This window comes from Sipha flava, unplaced genomic scaffold, assembly GCF_003268045.1.
Source record: "Sipha flava isolate LNK unplaced genomic scaffold, YSA_version1 88_pilon_pilon, whole genome shotgun sequence".
NCBI lineage: Eukaryota > Metazoa > Arthropoda > Insecta > Hemiptera > Aphididae > Sipha > Sipha flava.
Genome location: NW_020273630.1, coordinates 1,183,335 through 1,198,108, shown reverse-complemented (window position 1 = coordinate 1,198,108; position 14,774 = coordinate 1,183,335). Strand labels below are relative to the sequence as shown.

Below are 14,774 nucleotides of genomic sequence, written 5' to 3'. Positions count from 1 at the left end.
TTTTAGAATAAAATACATTTAATTTGAGGAACATAAATTAAAATACATGCCCCATACTCTTAGACATAAATTGTAGGGCCCCATTCAAAACATTTCGGGGGGGGGGGCTGAACATATTTCTGCGTATGTTATCTCTCTCTCTATATATATTATACATATTTATAGATTTAAATAAGATTAAGTAAAATAAGTATATTTTGCCTTATTCACACAAAACAATATTTCACCTTTTTTTTCTTTAGTATATAATTATATAGATAATTGATTTATATGTATAAAACAGGCGTTAACGAAAAAAAGGGGGGGTAGGGGTTCAATCTCCCCTGAAATATCATGAAAAAATTACCAGACCTATAAACATATTATTATCAAAGTTTCCCATGAGACTTGCAAACAAAATATGTATATATATATATGTGTGTGTGTGTGTGTGTGTGTGTGTGTGTGTACATATATTATATAATGAGTTATAAAGTATGCTGTTTATCAATATATAACATTATATATTTTTCAACCCCTCCTGACATATTTTCCTGCGTTCACCCCTAGTATGGACAGAACAATTATATTGAATGGCGAAAATCTAATACATATTATAATACGAAATAATATAAATGGTATACGCTACATATAAGTGTAATACAAACAGATGAATTAATAAATAATAAATAGAAAAAGATTTTGCTAAAAGTAACAATTTTAGTTAGTATTTTTGACCATGATTGCATTTAGTACAGAGAAAAGGAGTATAATCAGTGAACTAGTTTAGACATTCAGATTATAGACGAACTGGGGAAAAATACTGGAGACACTTTTCGTGGATATGTTTTGATTCATTGAAGATTCTGTATAAATTTTAGTCTTGGATTGACCATAGTTGTATTAGACAACTGTAGTTGATTGACAATGGTTGAAAGTGGCCTTAGCTGATGGAACCCTCATAGAAATTTTCTTGAAAAATGTACATCCTCTGTAATTGGCTGTGTGGTCCATTGAGTAAAGGGAGCATTTATCAGGAATATTACAATATTTGGTACACCTATTTGACACAGTGCAAAGCGTATGCACAATAATTTTACATAGCCATATAACTGGCATTTATGACACTGCAGAGGGCCGCGATTATTTTTATGTAGTTTTTGATTTTAACTATAGTGTTAAGTATTAACATGATATTTAGGATTTCCGCGTTATTTGCACCTGGAGGCACCTCCATAAAAAATAATGAGAACGACAAAAAATAATATTAAATATACGTTATCTTGTATTGAGTTTCCTCATATATTCATATCATGTATAATGTGCTTTATAGAATACAGGCAAATAAAACTAAATATTAAATATACATTAAATATTTATTGAGGCTCCACGTGAATACACTGCTTAAAAGAAGTTCCGGGGCTGAAAAAGTTTGGGTATCGTTTATCTAATAAATAAGTAAATTATAAGGCTAAAGTATTTGAAGTTTACTAAAATGATTGATGTATAAATATTTATATAATTTAAATATAATACGAGCAGAGTTGTCATTAGTTGAATAAAATATTATTCGATTGATTTTTTGAATAAAAAATTATTCTTCATTGATTTATTCTTAATTTTATTATTAATTTTTATTTACTATATTTTATTTATTATTCGGTTATTCTTTATTCATTATTTCTTATTGGTTATTCCATTTAATCATATGAATAATAAATTTAAATCCTAAATATCGATGTATAATAATAATATACTTATTATTTAGACTTAAATAATATATATAAAGGTAATACATATTAATACATATAATAATTGACAAAAATAAATTAAATATAATTTTATATTTAATATCATTATTTAATTAATATCTTTCATGATTTCAATAAATAAATTTATTCTGAATAATTATTTTATTCACAAATAAAACTATTCAAAATAATTTTATTCTTGATTCAGTACACCACAATTATTCATAATAAAAAATTATTTTTTATTCATAAATAAATTAGTTATTCATGATTTTATTTTTTATTCTTTATTTTGATTTGTTTTTGCCCAACTCTGAATACGAGTATCTACGATAATGTAAAATATTTTATTTTTAGCCCTGTGTTTTATATTTGTACAATAACTGGTTTACTTTTTATTGAAAATTGAAGTGTTTTCCATTTAACTACTTCCTGAGCCTAATAATTAGTTTTTTTAATCAAGAACTGCGTGAGGAATACTTAACTGAATTTTGTTCTCTACTACTAGATTTTTTGGTGTTCATATTACTTAGTATATTTACATAATAACAAAATCATAATTCACATATATTGTGATGCGATGTTAAAAGTATAATTTCTTTTAACTATACTTGTTCAATTTTATTCAGGTAAGTTTGGTCAACAGTGTAATTTATATGATAGACATATCTCAAAATTGAATTAATCATATAAAAAATGTCTATAGAAAACACGAGAGCATATGTCTATACAAATTAAAATATACAAAGAATTAAGAGTAAATTCGAGTATTTACAATTGCTGTTGTTTTCCGTTCTTTTAATTAATCACATAAATCCAAAAACGAAGTTTACTTAGTATATTTATATTTATAAGCGATTTATAATTCTCGCATGCTAACAATAACTCTTATTTCGTTCATGCAAAGGAATATATACATATACATACATACACGCGCACGAACAAACTTATTATGCGTGTAGTGGTCATTTCGTTCACCGCTTGTATAATCACTTGTTGACCCTTATAATTCGGTAGTCTTAAAATCGTATCCTTTCCGGGCAATTCTTCAAAAACGTTCACGCGGAGGACCGGCACGGCATTATGTAATTTATCCCGAGTACAAAATGCCTGGCGGTGGTGGGTGGAAAATTAATAAATTTGCCGGACAACGATTAGAGAGTGCGAAGGCTTTATAACAGCGAGAAGTATACGTCGTCGGCGGAAAAAGGGTTAGTGTGAAGGGTACGGAAGTATCTATATAGATTCCGGGGAGGGAGGGAGAGGGTGAGATGACTACACATACACACATACATACACACGTGCATGTGTGCATATAAATATGGAGAGGAAGAGGATCAAGTTGGCGAGCCAGCAGCAGGCGTCCTGCAACGTGTCTGTGTGCTGCACAGGATTTTCCTTTTGTATCGGCTCGTTGATTTATAGCATTCATCCATCATGTTGCCGATGCTGCAGTAGCGGTGGAGGCAGCAAAAGCAGCAGCGGCCTTTGAATAGTTTTTGAATGTAAAAAGTGCTTCACCTCCCTTGCACTACTTCTACCCGTCACCGTCGCACGGTAGTTTTCCGACTATCACGTCGGCCAAAGGAACTCATTTAGCGATAAAATAAATAAATAAAAAGTTACTGGACGGTATGACACAAATTCGCCGTCGGCGTTAATTAATTTCATTTTCAGCTGGTTCGTGAACGGTTAATCGCACGATAGTATCATTACTGTTGGGATCGAAAGAAGACGATGGATCTCCTCTACACCATCGTCACGTTTTTGAATTATATTATGTATTTAAACAATACAATTTATTTTTTTAAATGCCTTTGGCTTTTTAACTGAGGTACAAACTACGGCAACATCAGTCAGGTATCTATCAATAGCAATTGTTCCGATCATTGAAATTCATCACATAAAGTCATAAATGTACTATATGCATGAGCCGAGGGAGATAATTAAGTTAATTTTACTTTTTATTCATCTTCAGAAGTTAAAAAAAGTAGTTATGAAGTATTAAAAAAAAATATTAAATTATGGTCCACAAAATTCTTTCGGTTTTGAACTTTTTCCTTTTCGACATAATTGAATATTTTATAATAATTCCACTTGCTTTCAGTAATTAATGTTATAAGTCTATTTGAATATAACATAATATATAAATGTGGTAACGTTTTGTTTTGTATATTTTTTAATTATAAATATTTGTCCATTTTAATATATGCCTTTATCATTTAAATAAAATCTTTTGGAAAAAATCTAACTCTACAATAATAGGAGTTGTAATCCGGATCCTGTGGCAATATGTGCGCATATTTTATTATATAAAATTATATTCAAGGTCATATTAATTATTGAATTAATTAGAATCATTCTTATTCTTATATGTTGATATCCTATCAACCACATGATCAATCGTAACATATTTGGCGTTTGCAACAAGAATTTTATTCCTCGATTGTTTCAGAAATTGGATGATATTATTATTATTATTATCGGTACCTAAACGAGATTGAGATTGGAATTGGATATTTGATAAATACAACAAATTGTCGATTCTATATCATTTAACCCTTTATTTGTCAAGTGTCAACATTCAAGTGTAAACACATTTTTTAATCATTATTCGGAAATACAATTATGCTTCACAAATAAATATGTTTACATTTCAATAGTTTGATCCATATATTTATATAATCAAACTTTTCGTTGATCAGGTCAAATATAATTAGGGGTTTACCGACTTTAGTTAATTATTTAAAAATAATGTTTGTATTATTAATTTTAGTGTCGTATAATAAAATAATTTAGAATGAGTATGATTTATTTCTTAAGATTTTTAAATGGATACATCAAATCAATAATTCTGTATTTAATTAAATTTACATGAATAAATCCAAGGATATGTAAATAAAAACTAATATAGATTCTATGAAAAATATGAAAAATTCTTTAGTACAAGCAATGAAGACGAATATATAAAAAACACCGATATTTTAAATATTATTATTTTCATTATACTTCTTAATTGCATAGATTTTATTTTATTAAATTGTATAATTTTGTGAAACTAATTAAATTATAGATAAGTGTATTTTGTGTTATAAAGTTCAAGTTGGATTATTACTTCATGTTCATAAAATATTGCACATGCTCCTTGATACATATTGTATATATTTAATATGTATAGCATCGATTATTAAATAAAAATTATTTTTAATAAAATACTGTTATAATTAATTTTAATACTACGAAGTAAAACTTTAATTAAAAATAATATTTCCGTTTATATTTGAACACATTTAATGCATATATATAATTCCATAAAACTTGAGCAGCCAACATGTTACTTTTTAACTAGAGTACATGTATATATGTTTTTACGTAAGGGATTTTATGGTTTCATTTATAACATAAATGCTGATTTTATGTTCAACTATTGATATCTACCTTTAAAGTTTAACGCTACCCTGTGCAAAATATAACATTATTTGAACAGCTATAGAATTTTACTACTTGTTTTATCCAACAAACATTTTGTGAATTTATGGATAGAGAGAAAAAAATAAGACGAAGCCAACAGGATTTTTACTGTTCGTTACATATGATCGTAAAGTTTTATACTAACAAAGAAATGAACACATGCATTAAAGATTTCCGCAAATCCTTCAACCGGTAACGAAATACTCAAGTAAAATGTATGATCTAACAAATAATTATATTAATTAAACATTTTAATAGACATCATAAAGGTTATTTGATCATTTGAAAAATAAAAAGAATTAGATTCTTATAAACTTATAACTTATAACTATATGTCTCAGCATTCTTCATATCAATCCATGATAAAGATAATACAAGTGCAAGATATTTTTTGAAAAAAAGAAAATCGAATACAAAATTTTAAAAGTTTGAACATTATAAAAATAAAATTTACTACTTATGTAAAACTATTTATTTTAGAATATATTGATTATTTGTAAATGTTAATGTAGGTAACTACAAAATATAAGTTATCAAAAAGACACATTTTTTCTCACTAGTTAAGTCAAGTAATAATAAATTAAGGAAAATATTTATCTTTTAGAAAAACCGATATAAGTAACCATGGAAATATTTTAGCTATAATATGATAAGTAGGAAGTCTTCAGATAAAGATTAAATATAAAAACAAAATACAAAACTGCAGAAATTAGTAATACACCTGTTTATTAAATAGTTTTTAAATTATTTTTATGCAAACAAAATATACAGGTTCATTCATTTTTCATTGAATCATATATTAATATCTTCAAGATTATAGTAGCAATTGTAAACATGATGTTTGTGTAAACGAGATACAATATTATTAAGTACTAGTTTTTTTATTATATATGTTTATTAAGGACTATTTAAAATTCTAATAACATTTAACCAATACTAAAATTACTGCACCTATTAAAGCAACGTTATCATAATTTTTTCATTTACGTACCCCTTGAACTCTCACCATTTCCTTACATACCTCAACTGTCAATTGGTCTATTTTCACATAGGATTGATGAGAGATTACATAATTAGTTTTAATTATTTGATAAGTACACTCGTAAATCTGAACTCACAAAAAGTCTATCAAAAACTTATTTTTAATGAACGCGTATGGAAAAAAAAGTCTTTTCTATAAGCACAGTGCTCATTATCAAACATTTAATAAATAATTTATTGATTCAAATATATAAATTATTTTTCTAGTACTCGTATCTTTTTGCGTATCATGTATAGTACGAGTACCCCCGGTCGAGAAACACTGTATTACATAATAGTTCTTCCATTATAATTGATTTTAATAATCTACGAGTTATTTTCTGGGTTTAAAAATCCTCGAAGTTTGAAACGAACACATTTTATACAGTGAACTTTAATTGGGCACGCGACGAAAGCTCGAATGTATACTATCCTGCACAGGATATTATAAAACATATATGCACATATTATATTCAGCGTATAAATTGGACGTATGTGCACGTGATATAAAATATATATATATATATATATATATATATATTTACAATATTATCATGTGCAGTATAAATTCATCGTAAACGTATATGATATATATATATATATATATATATATATATATATTATAATATATACGAGAGGAATGTTATTATTACATCGACGATGGTAACAGCGGTAAGGAAAATAGACGTGGGGAAACACCAATACCCAATCCCTACAGGGAATATAACGAGACAACATATTTACGTCGTATATAAATGGCCCAATAAACCCTAATATGAAAAAATATACTAGACCACAACCACCGATATTCTTCGACGGTTTTAATGCCGAAAGCCACCATAAAAGTTGATGATCGTCATATTCGCTTCCATCCTATTATGTATTATGTAATGTAGTTTTATAATATATGTACCTACATTATCACATGTACGTTTGAACCAGTTTCAAATTTTTTATGAAATACATCGGCATTATAGTAGAAACTGTGACACATTTGGATATTATTTATGGTAGCTTATTGAAATTATTTTTACTGTTATTTGTATTTCTTATAAATAATAACTTTCTTGTACATTTCTTTACCCACATATTATTGTTTGGAACAACTTAACTCATATTTTTTTCATTTTAATGGCCGACTACAGTTGACCACTTTCATACGAATCAGCACTCCTGTCAATATTATTTTTATTATTCCTGTAAGAATTCAACTATAATTAATTAATCCGGTATATACATTTATATTCACAAACACTTGGCATACAAAATTATATAAAACTGTATACAAAAAAACACATTGCATTTGACAAAATATTAAAGAAATGACTGTTTTTTTCTAATTTAAGGTCGTTTTAAATAACAATTTTACAGTAGTAAAAACTATAGTAAAAAATGTTTAAATATCAAAAAACAAAAAAACTCTTTCTAAAATTAACATAATCATTAAGACATTTATTGTATGTGTAGGACAACCAGTACTATTCATATTATCAATCCTGTATATCTTTATATAAAATATATAATATTGTATAATAATGTACAATACAAGGTTATAAAATAAGAACGCTAGTATAAATATGGTGTAAAATGAAGGAATCCATTATTTATTTAAATTTTTTTAATGCCATATTTTTTAGGCTGTAGTAAATTTGCACAAAAATTGACCCAAAATATACCCAATATGTGTAATTTGCATCATTCTCAGGTAGTAAGAAATAGGAATTGTAATTTGCAACAAAATTAAAATCTAATATTTTTTCGATAGTACCAACGTACAAGTTTGTAGATATCGAGATATAAGAAGCTCATAACAGAATTTTAAGTTTTAGATTCTGAGCCGTTTTTGAATTAACTTATATCGAGGTTTCTGTGGTACTTTAGTACTAACCTCAAAACTACTTTATAAGAATAGTCAATAATTTATGATAAAATTATAATTACTTCATTATTTTAGGAAAAAAATATAATTTTAAAACACATAATGCTTTTAAATTATTTGTATACAGTATATATTTCGATAAAGAATATCTATGTATAATCCTAATATAATTTTAGTTTAGTTTTTATTTATAAAATATTTGAGCTTAGCATGGAATGGTCTGATAATAATAGTTTTTAATTTAAATAAAGTAAATTTAGATATTTACATATTTATAACCATGAAACGGGAAGACTAAGCTAACCATTTAGTTAGCCATCGATTAAATATACATAACTATGAGTTAGCTTAGTATTCGATTAAAATAATAAACTGATATACTTTATATATATATATATATATATATATAACGTGAATATGACCGATAATTGGACATCAAATGTCTTACTATTATCAAATAAGGCAAAAAATGTTGAAAAATAATTGTCATTTGAGTTTAGTCTTGAGATCGACAAGGAAACCAAGGAATAATCGATAATCAAACAAATAGATACTCATTTTGGTAGAAATTACAAATTATATTTCGACTATCTGAGGATTGTGCAAATTACATACCCTTATTATGGTGTAAATTACAAACTTACATTTTTTAACGTTTATTCTACTTATAATAATAGCAATCATAAATCGAAACTCTCAAAAAGTTCAAAACAAATAATGTACAGAAAGATGCATTTTATGAAATTCATCACTAATAAATTAGGTGAAAGTTTAAATAGGAAAATACGTTTGAAAATTTTGGAGGAATTTACATATATTTTAATAAAAATTCAAATACCATTCACATTCTGCAGATAATTCAATATAACTCGTATTATAAATACACTGACATTAGGTTGTCTATACTGATCCAACCAAAAACTTCATAAACCTAAATTGTGTTCTGAAATAAAGTAACTTTTAGAATACTTTCATAAAGTTTCAATTGCCGTTAATGGATAGGGATTTTGTTTGTAATATAAAGTTCGTTGTATTAGAAGCTCTAATAAAATAACTATAAAGTTCGTTGGAATGTATAAAGTGTTCTCATTTAATACACAAGTATACGACTAAAAACATTTACCTAGTAAAAATATTTTATTAATATAATATTAATACGTTTATTTAAAAACTTACTTTATTATTTTCAACAATATACAGTATCAAGAATTAAATTAATTTTATGCTTTATAAAGTATGGTTATAATATAAATAATTAAACTTAAATAGACAATCAGATCGATAAATTGGTACTTACTAATTCAAAATTTAAATTTAATTAATACAATGTAATTTTTTTTTTAAATAAATAATTACAGGTATTATTTATTGTCTTAATTACTAGCCAAATTATGGTACTGGAAAAGAAAGTGTAAAATATCATATTATTTATACAGTTGTATGAAATCTAATACCCGGACATAAAGGTAATATAAGGAATCCACGATTACATTACTTTATTAAGTAATTCACTAGTTAGCTTCTTTCTTTATAGATAGTTTCTTATAAGAATATTTTAAAATATACCAAGATAATAAAATATTTGTATGCCAATCGTATGGAATGAGATGATTTTCAAAAATATCATCATGAGCTTTTTTTGTCTTCACAGGTTATTATGAAACATTTTTATTACATTGATAATATACAACATTTTACCATTGATTTTATTATATAATAAAATCAATATTTTTATCATCATCATTGGGATACTGAAGATAATTTTAAAGTCATTCATAGCACACGGATAAAATATATCTGATATCTATGAGATGGTATACTTTTAAACAATTGCGTTTAGTCACATAATTGTTTAAAAGTATATACGAGATAGGTCATTACTTGTGTATTGTGTGACCAAAACTTTATAGCAGTAACAATTACTTACTACTTAAAAATATAATAATATTAACGTTTCACTTGTTAATTGTTAATAATTATGAACTTTTGAATATAATATATATATATATATATATATATATATATATATATTATATTCAATATACAATTCAATATGTGTATTTTCTTCCATAAATCAATTATTTTTGTATTGAAAAAAAAAACGTCGTATGAATAGTCATCAACTTTTCAATTGCTCTCCTATAAACGTTAATACTGAAATGAAAACGTATAAAGTTATTTGTCTAAAGTGTTGTCCATCTGGGGTGGTATAGGTATTACCATGGTGATATCTTTGGAAAGAAAATTAAGCCAATATAAACCAGAAATGTGAAACTAGTATATATATATTGAGTTTTGTTTGTATTTACTCAGTACAAACTAAATGACCGTAATTATACTGACATTCCAAATGAAAGTTAAAGTAAACAGGAGTAAATCTTTATTAAAATGTTTATAGTAGACACTATTAAATTCAATACTTCCACTTATTTTTTACAAACTTTTTAAAACGATTTATTAACGAAATCGCCAAGTATTATTATTACTATTATTATTATTAATTGTAGAATACGGATTAATACAACTTCTCCATTAAAATTGATTAAAGTGTTTGTATTTTTTCATTCAATAAAAATTGCGCTAACTTCTAACAATAATCTCTTGATTTTGATATATATTTTTGGTTTATATTTAAGTCTTACGCTATCGCGGTATATATTAACACTTAAAGATTATAGAGTTTTATCTTATTGGTAACAAATTGAATATCTTGTGATAAATTACATTTTTATACTGTTAATGAGAAGTTCGATTTAGATCGATCTAAGCCCCATAGTATCGTATATCAAATGAATAATTCACAAGAATCGTAATAATAACTTCTACCTCGACGTTAAGTAATGACAATCCATCAAGAGCAAAAAAGAAAAAGAAAAAAAAATATTAAAACCAGATCAATTATTGAAACTTTAATGTATTAATACTTATAATATAAATATGAACGAGTTAAATTATGAGAAAGAAGTTTTTAATTAAAAATTGTTCACAAAATAAAAATATATTATTGCTGTAAATAAATTAATAAATTAATATATTGTAAACATTATTTAAATTTTAAATATTTTACATTATAAAAATATTACATTCTGTTGTCATAGCGATGAAGAAAAACAAGTGATTTCAGTTTGACTGCGTATTTCAACTAGATTCATCACTGTATTCAAACACAAATACAATTATATGTATAGCTACATCTGTATGTTGTGAAGTTTACCCACTGAAACCATTATACCGAGGAGTATTCTTATCGAATTCGCGTCAATGTGTCAATATTCGGATTATCAATCAATAAGGGAAACCACTCACAAAGAATAGTATATTCCCCTCCTTCGAATTGACAACGAGCTATAAATCAGTTCCAGCAGCTACTTAGGGTAAAGGATAACAAAAAGATAGTGTAACGAGTCAATCATCTCTACGCCTTTTTTTTTCAATCATCACTCAGCTAATAATATTATCACGCCCCCGCGAACGCGTTGGTCATTGATATGTCAAGTCAAAAAATTAATACTCATTGTTTTTTGGAAATCAACAAAAGGCATATTGTGGATACAAAGAACATTATACAAAATCATTAAATAACAATACCTAAGTATTTAATTAATTAAATTTTCTTTTAATGCGTCAAACGTCGTTTTAGGTATTCACTACTTGATATTTAGTTTGTTTAGCAAAAACAAAAATATTTTAATTTTGTAATCGAGTTTTCTGTTACTCTAAAAAAATTGAAATCATGTTTATATATGTAAAAAAATCACTATATCATAAACTATAATATTAATATATAATCATATTATTTCTATATTAGGATCTAGTAACCATTCTAGTAAATTTTGAAGAAAAATTAAATAATCTCAATAATGATATAACGTAAAATATTGAAGTTTATACACAATTTTTTGACCACAGTTAAATATCTCAACAGTGAAACGGCTCACGGCGGAATGTTCGTTCGGTGAAATTGCCACGGCGAAATGGCCACGGCTTATTGTCCCATTTTGTATATTATATAATATATAATATATATATTATTAGATATTTTATATCTAATAAATCTAACAAATAAGTTATTAATTAAAATATTCTGGTGTATAAATCATATTAAAGAAAATAATTTTGTTAAATTAATCCACAAATTAAATCAGCTTCTTGATATATTATTTTTTATACGTTGTAACCCAAAGTCCTTACATTTTAAATAATATCATTCAACAACACAAAACATAAAAAAGTATCATGTGGGTAACGAAGGGGAAGTGGGGGTATCTTATTTGCTATTAAAAATATATTAAATTATTCACCAAAACATAAATGCACTGACATAATATTCTATTTATACAGTGTACTATTTTATTAAAATATTTCATAATCAAATTATCTTGTGGTTAGGTTAATAATCTTAAAATAATATCAAAGTACAAGCAATTTCATATTTGTTACAGTTTTTTCTTATTATTATCATTATAAATGTATAATAGAAACCTTAAAATTTTATTTTATTTTTATATAACTTTTTTTAATCTATGGTAATTGATTCACTAAACTATGATAGAAAATATATAAAAAGATACATTTCATTTTTTTTTTAAAGTAAGCTAATTTTATATTAATATTTACCAAATCAAAACACTAACAAACAAATAACCTAACCTTTTTAACTATCTCACTGTAATGATGATTTTCAAATATAATATAGCGCTATTATATGGAGCGATTAATATCCATATCTTGTATTTACAAAAATTATATGTAAATTAAACAACACCAAATTATTTCAAATTAATCAAATGATCAAAGAAGTAAACAATTTTTCATATTTCCAATTATTATTCAAGAGTGTTGAGAACTTAAGTATCTAAATGATAAATTATTATAAAATAAAATTACTAATTTAAATTTATTTCGATAAATCTTATTATACGTAACTAATTGGAGCATTTAAATAATCCAAAATTTAAAATTCAAAAGGACTAGAAACGTGGAGACAAAGTTGATCTTACTACTAATATGTTATATTCTTTGCCATGGTGCAATTTATACATTATGTATAAATAAGCTTTTGTGGACCAGAAAAAAAAAAAATTTCTTCCGTGAGAAATTATTAAAATAAATATAAGTGAGAATAAAATTATGTAATTGGACTTAGTATTAACGTACTTCTCTTTTAAATCAAATTTAAATAAATTATTAAAAATTGTATTAAGAAATCAATAAAATCCTCATTCAAAATAATACAGTTATTCCTTAAGTATCGATATTATAAATATCTATATACCTATTGAGAAGTTTCATTTAATAAAATTAAATAGTATACAATACAAACATATTCCATACTATTTTTTTTTTTAATTAATTATAAGAAAATAGTTTATTATAAGTTTATGTTGACTGACATTTATAGTACCCCCCCCCCTTATTTGAAAATGATAAGTACGCCAATGATCATGTCTCATTTACAATACTTGCACAGGCAAAATATTATTGAAGTCATGCATTTATTAAATTAAGAAAATGTTTGTTTACTGATTACAATTTATCAATCACATTATCAAAATTTATTTAATAACTTATTTAATACTAATACTCTTTAAAAGTTATATTCTGTATCATGAAACTAAGTAGTTATTTATGAATGTAAATAAAAAAGAGGATACATTTTTTGATAATAATAATATAAAAACAATAATAATAGTATTTTCAGTTTGAGCTTTCTCCAGACATCCACAGATAAAATACAAATCACAAAATTAAACTACATATGAAATAATAAGAGCATGTCAAATATTGCTTTCTCAATTTTCACAAAATAAATCAAACGATTAACCCAAGGCATCAACTAAATAATTAATTTAATACTTATATGTTTCAATGTATGATAAATACTATGCATTATTTTTAGTTTATAAGGCATTATGTTTTATCATTACACGAAAGACATGTAAGAGAAAGTAATGAATCAGTAGTTAACCAAAAGAGTCAAATAGTCTGTTGTCTTCTGTACGGATTGCATTTAATACTCGAAAGATTAAATGTTACACAATATACCGCGACCTCCTTTCTTGAAAACAACACATTTTGATATAAAATATATTATTCGCCGGAAGATGTAATGCTAACAAGTAGGTGTTTGGCGTACATTGTTAAACTGTTTTCATCATACTTTTGCGCGTTTGTTGTTATCAATTTCCGATTAGTATGAAAAAAAAGTATGTACATGCATACATCTAAATTCAAAAGAGCTCCATGAATACAATGTTCGAAAATACAATTTTTAATAATACGAAGAACGTTTGTTTGAGAAAAGCCGTATGTAATATAATACATAATATATATATATATATATATATATATATATATATATTATATTGTACATCGGAAATATATGAAGTGTGCCATCGACTTTTGTTATATGTGAAAAGTTAACATTTTCTTTTTCTTTTCAAATCTTCTTCACTTTTCTGTAACATATATAATTATATAATACACATGCTTATACACTTAGACACGCATACTTACTCGACGGTAAACATAAGTTATGCAAGTGTATTTATATATATATATATAACGAAAGTAACATTTGGTAAAACTATTTGATGAGTGCGGCATGATGACTTCTAGAAATTTGATTAAATCGGAACCACAAACGCGCAAAACTTAATTTTACTACCATCGAG

General features: G+C 25.4%; 1 protein-coding gene across 1 annotated transcript in view; it reads right to left on the bottom strand.

Moving 5' to 3' along the window:
* The window catches only part of LOC112693509 (discoidin domain-containing receptor 2), a 347,933-nt gene that overhangs the window by 254,451 nt on the left and 78,708 nt on the right, over nt 1-14,774 (bottom strand). The window lies entirely within an intron of this gene.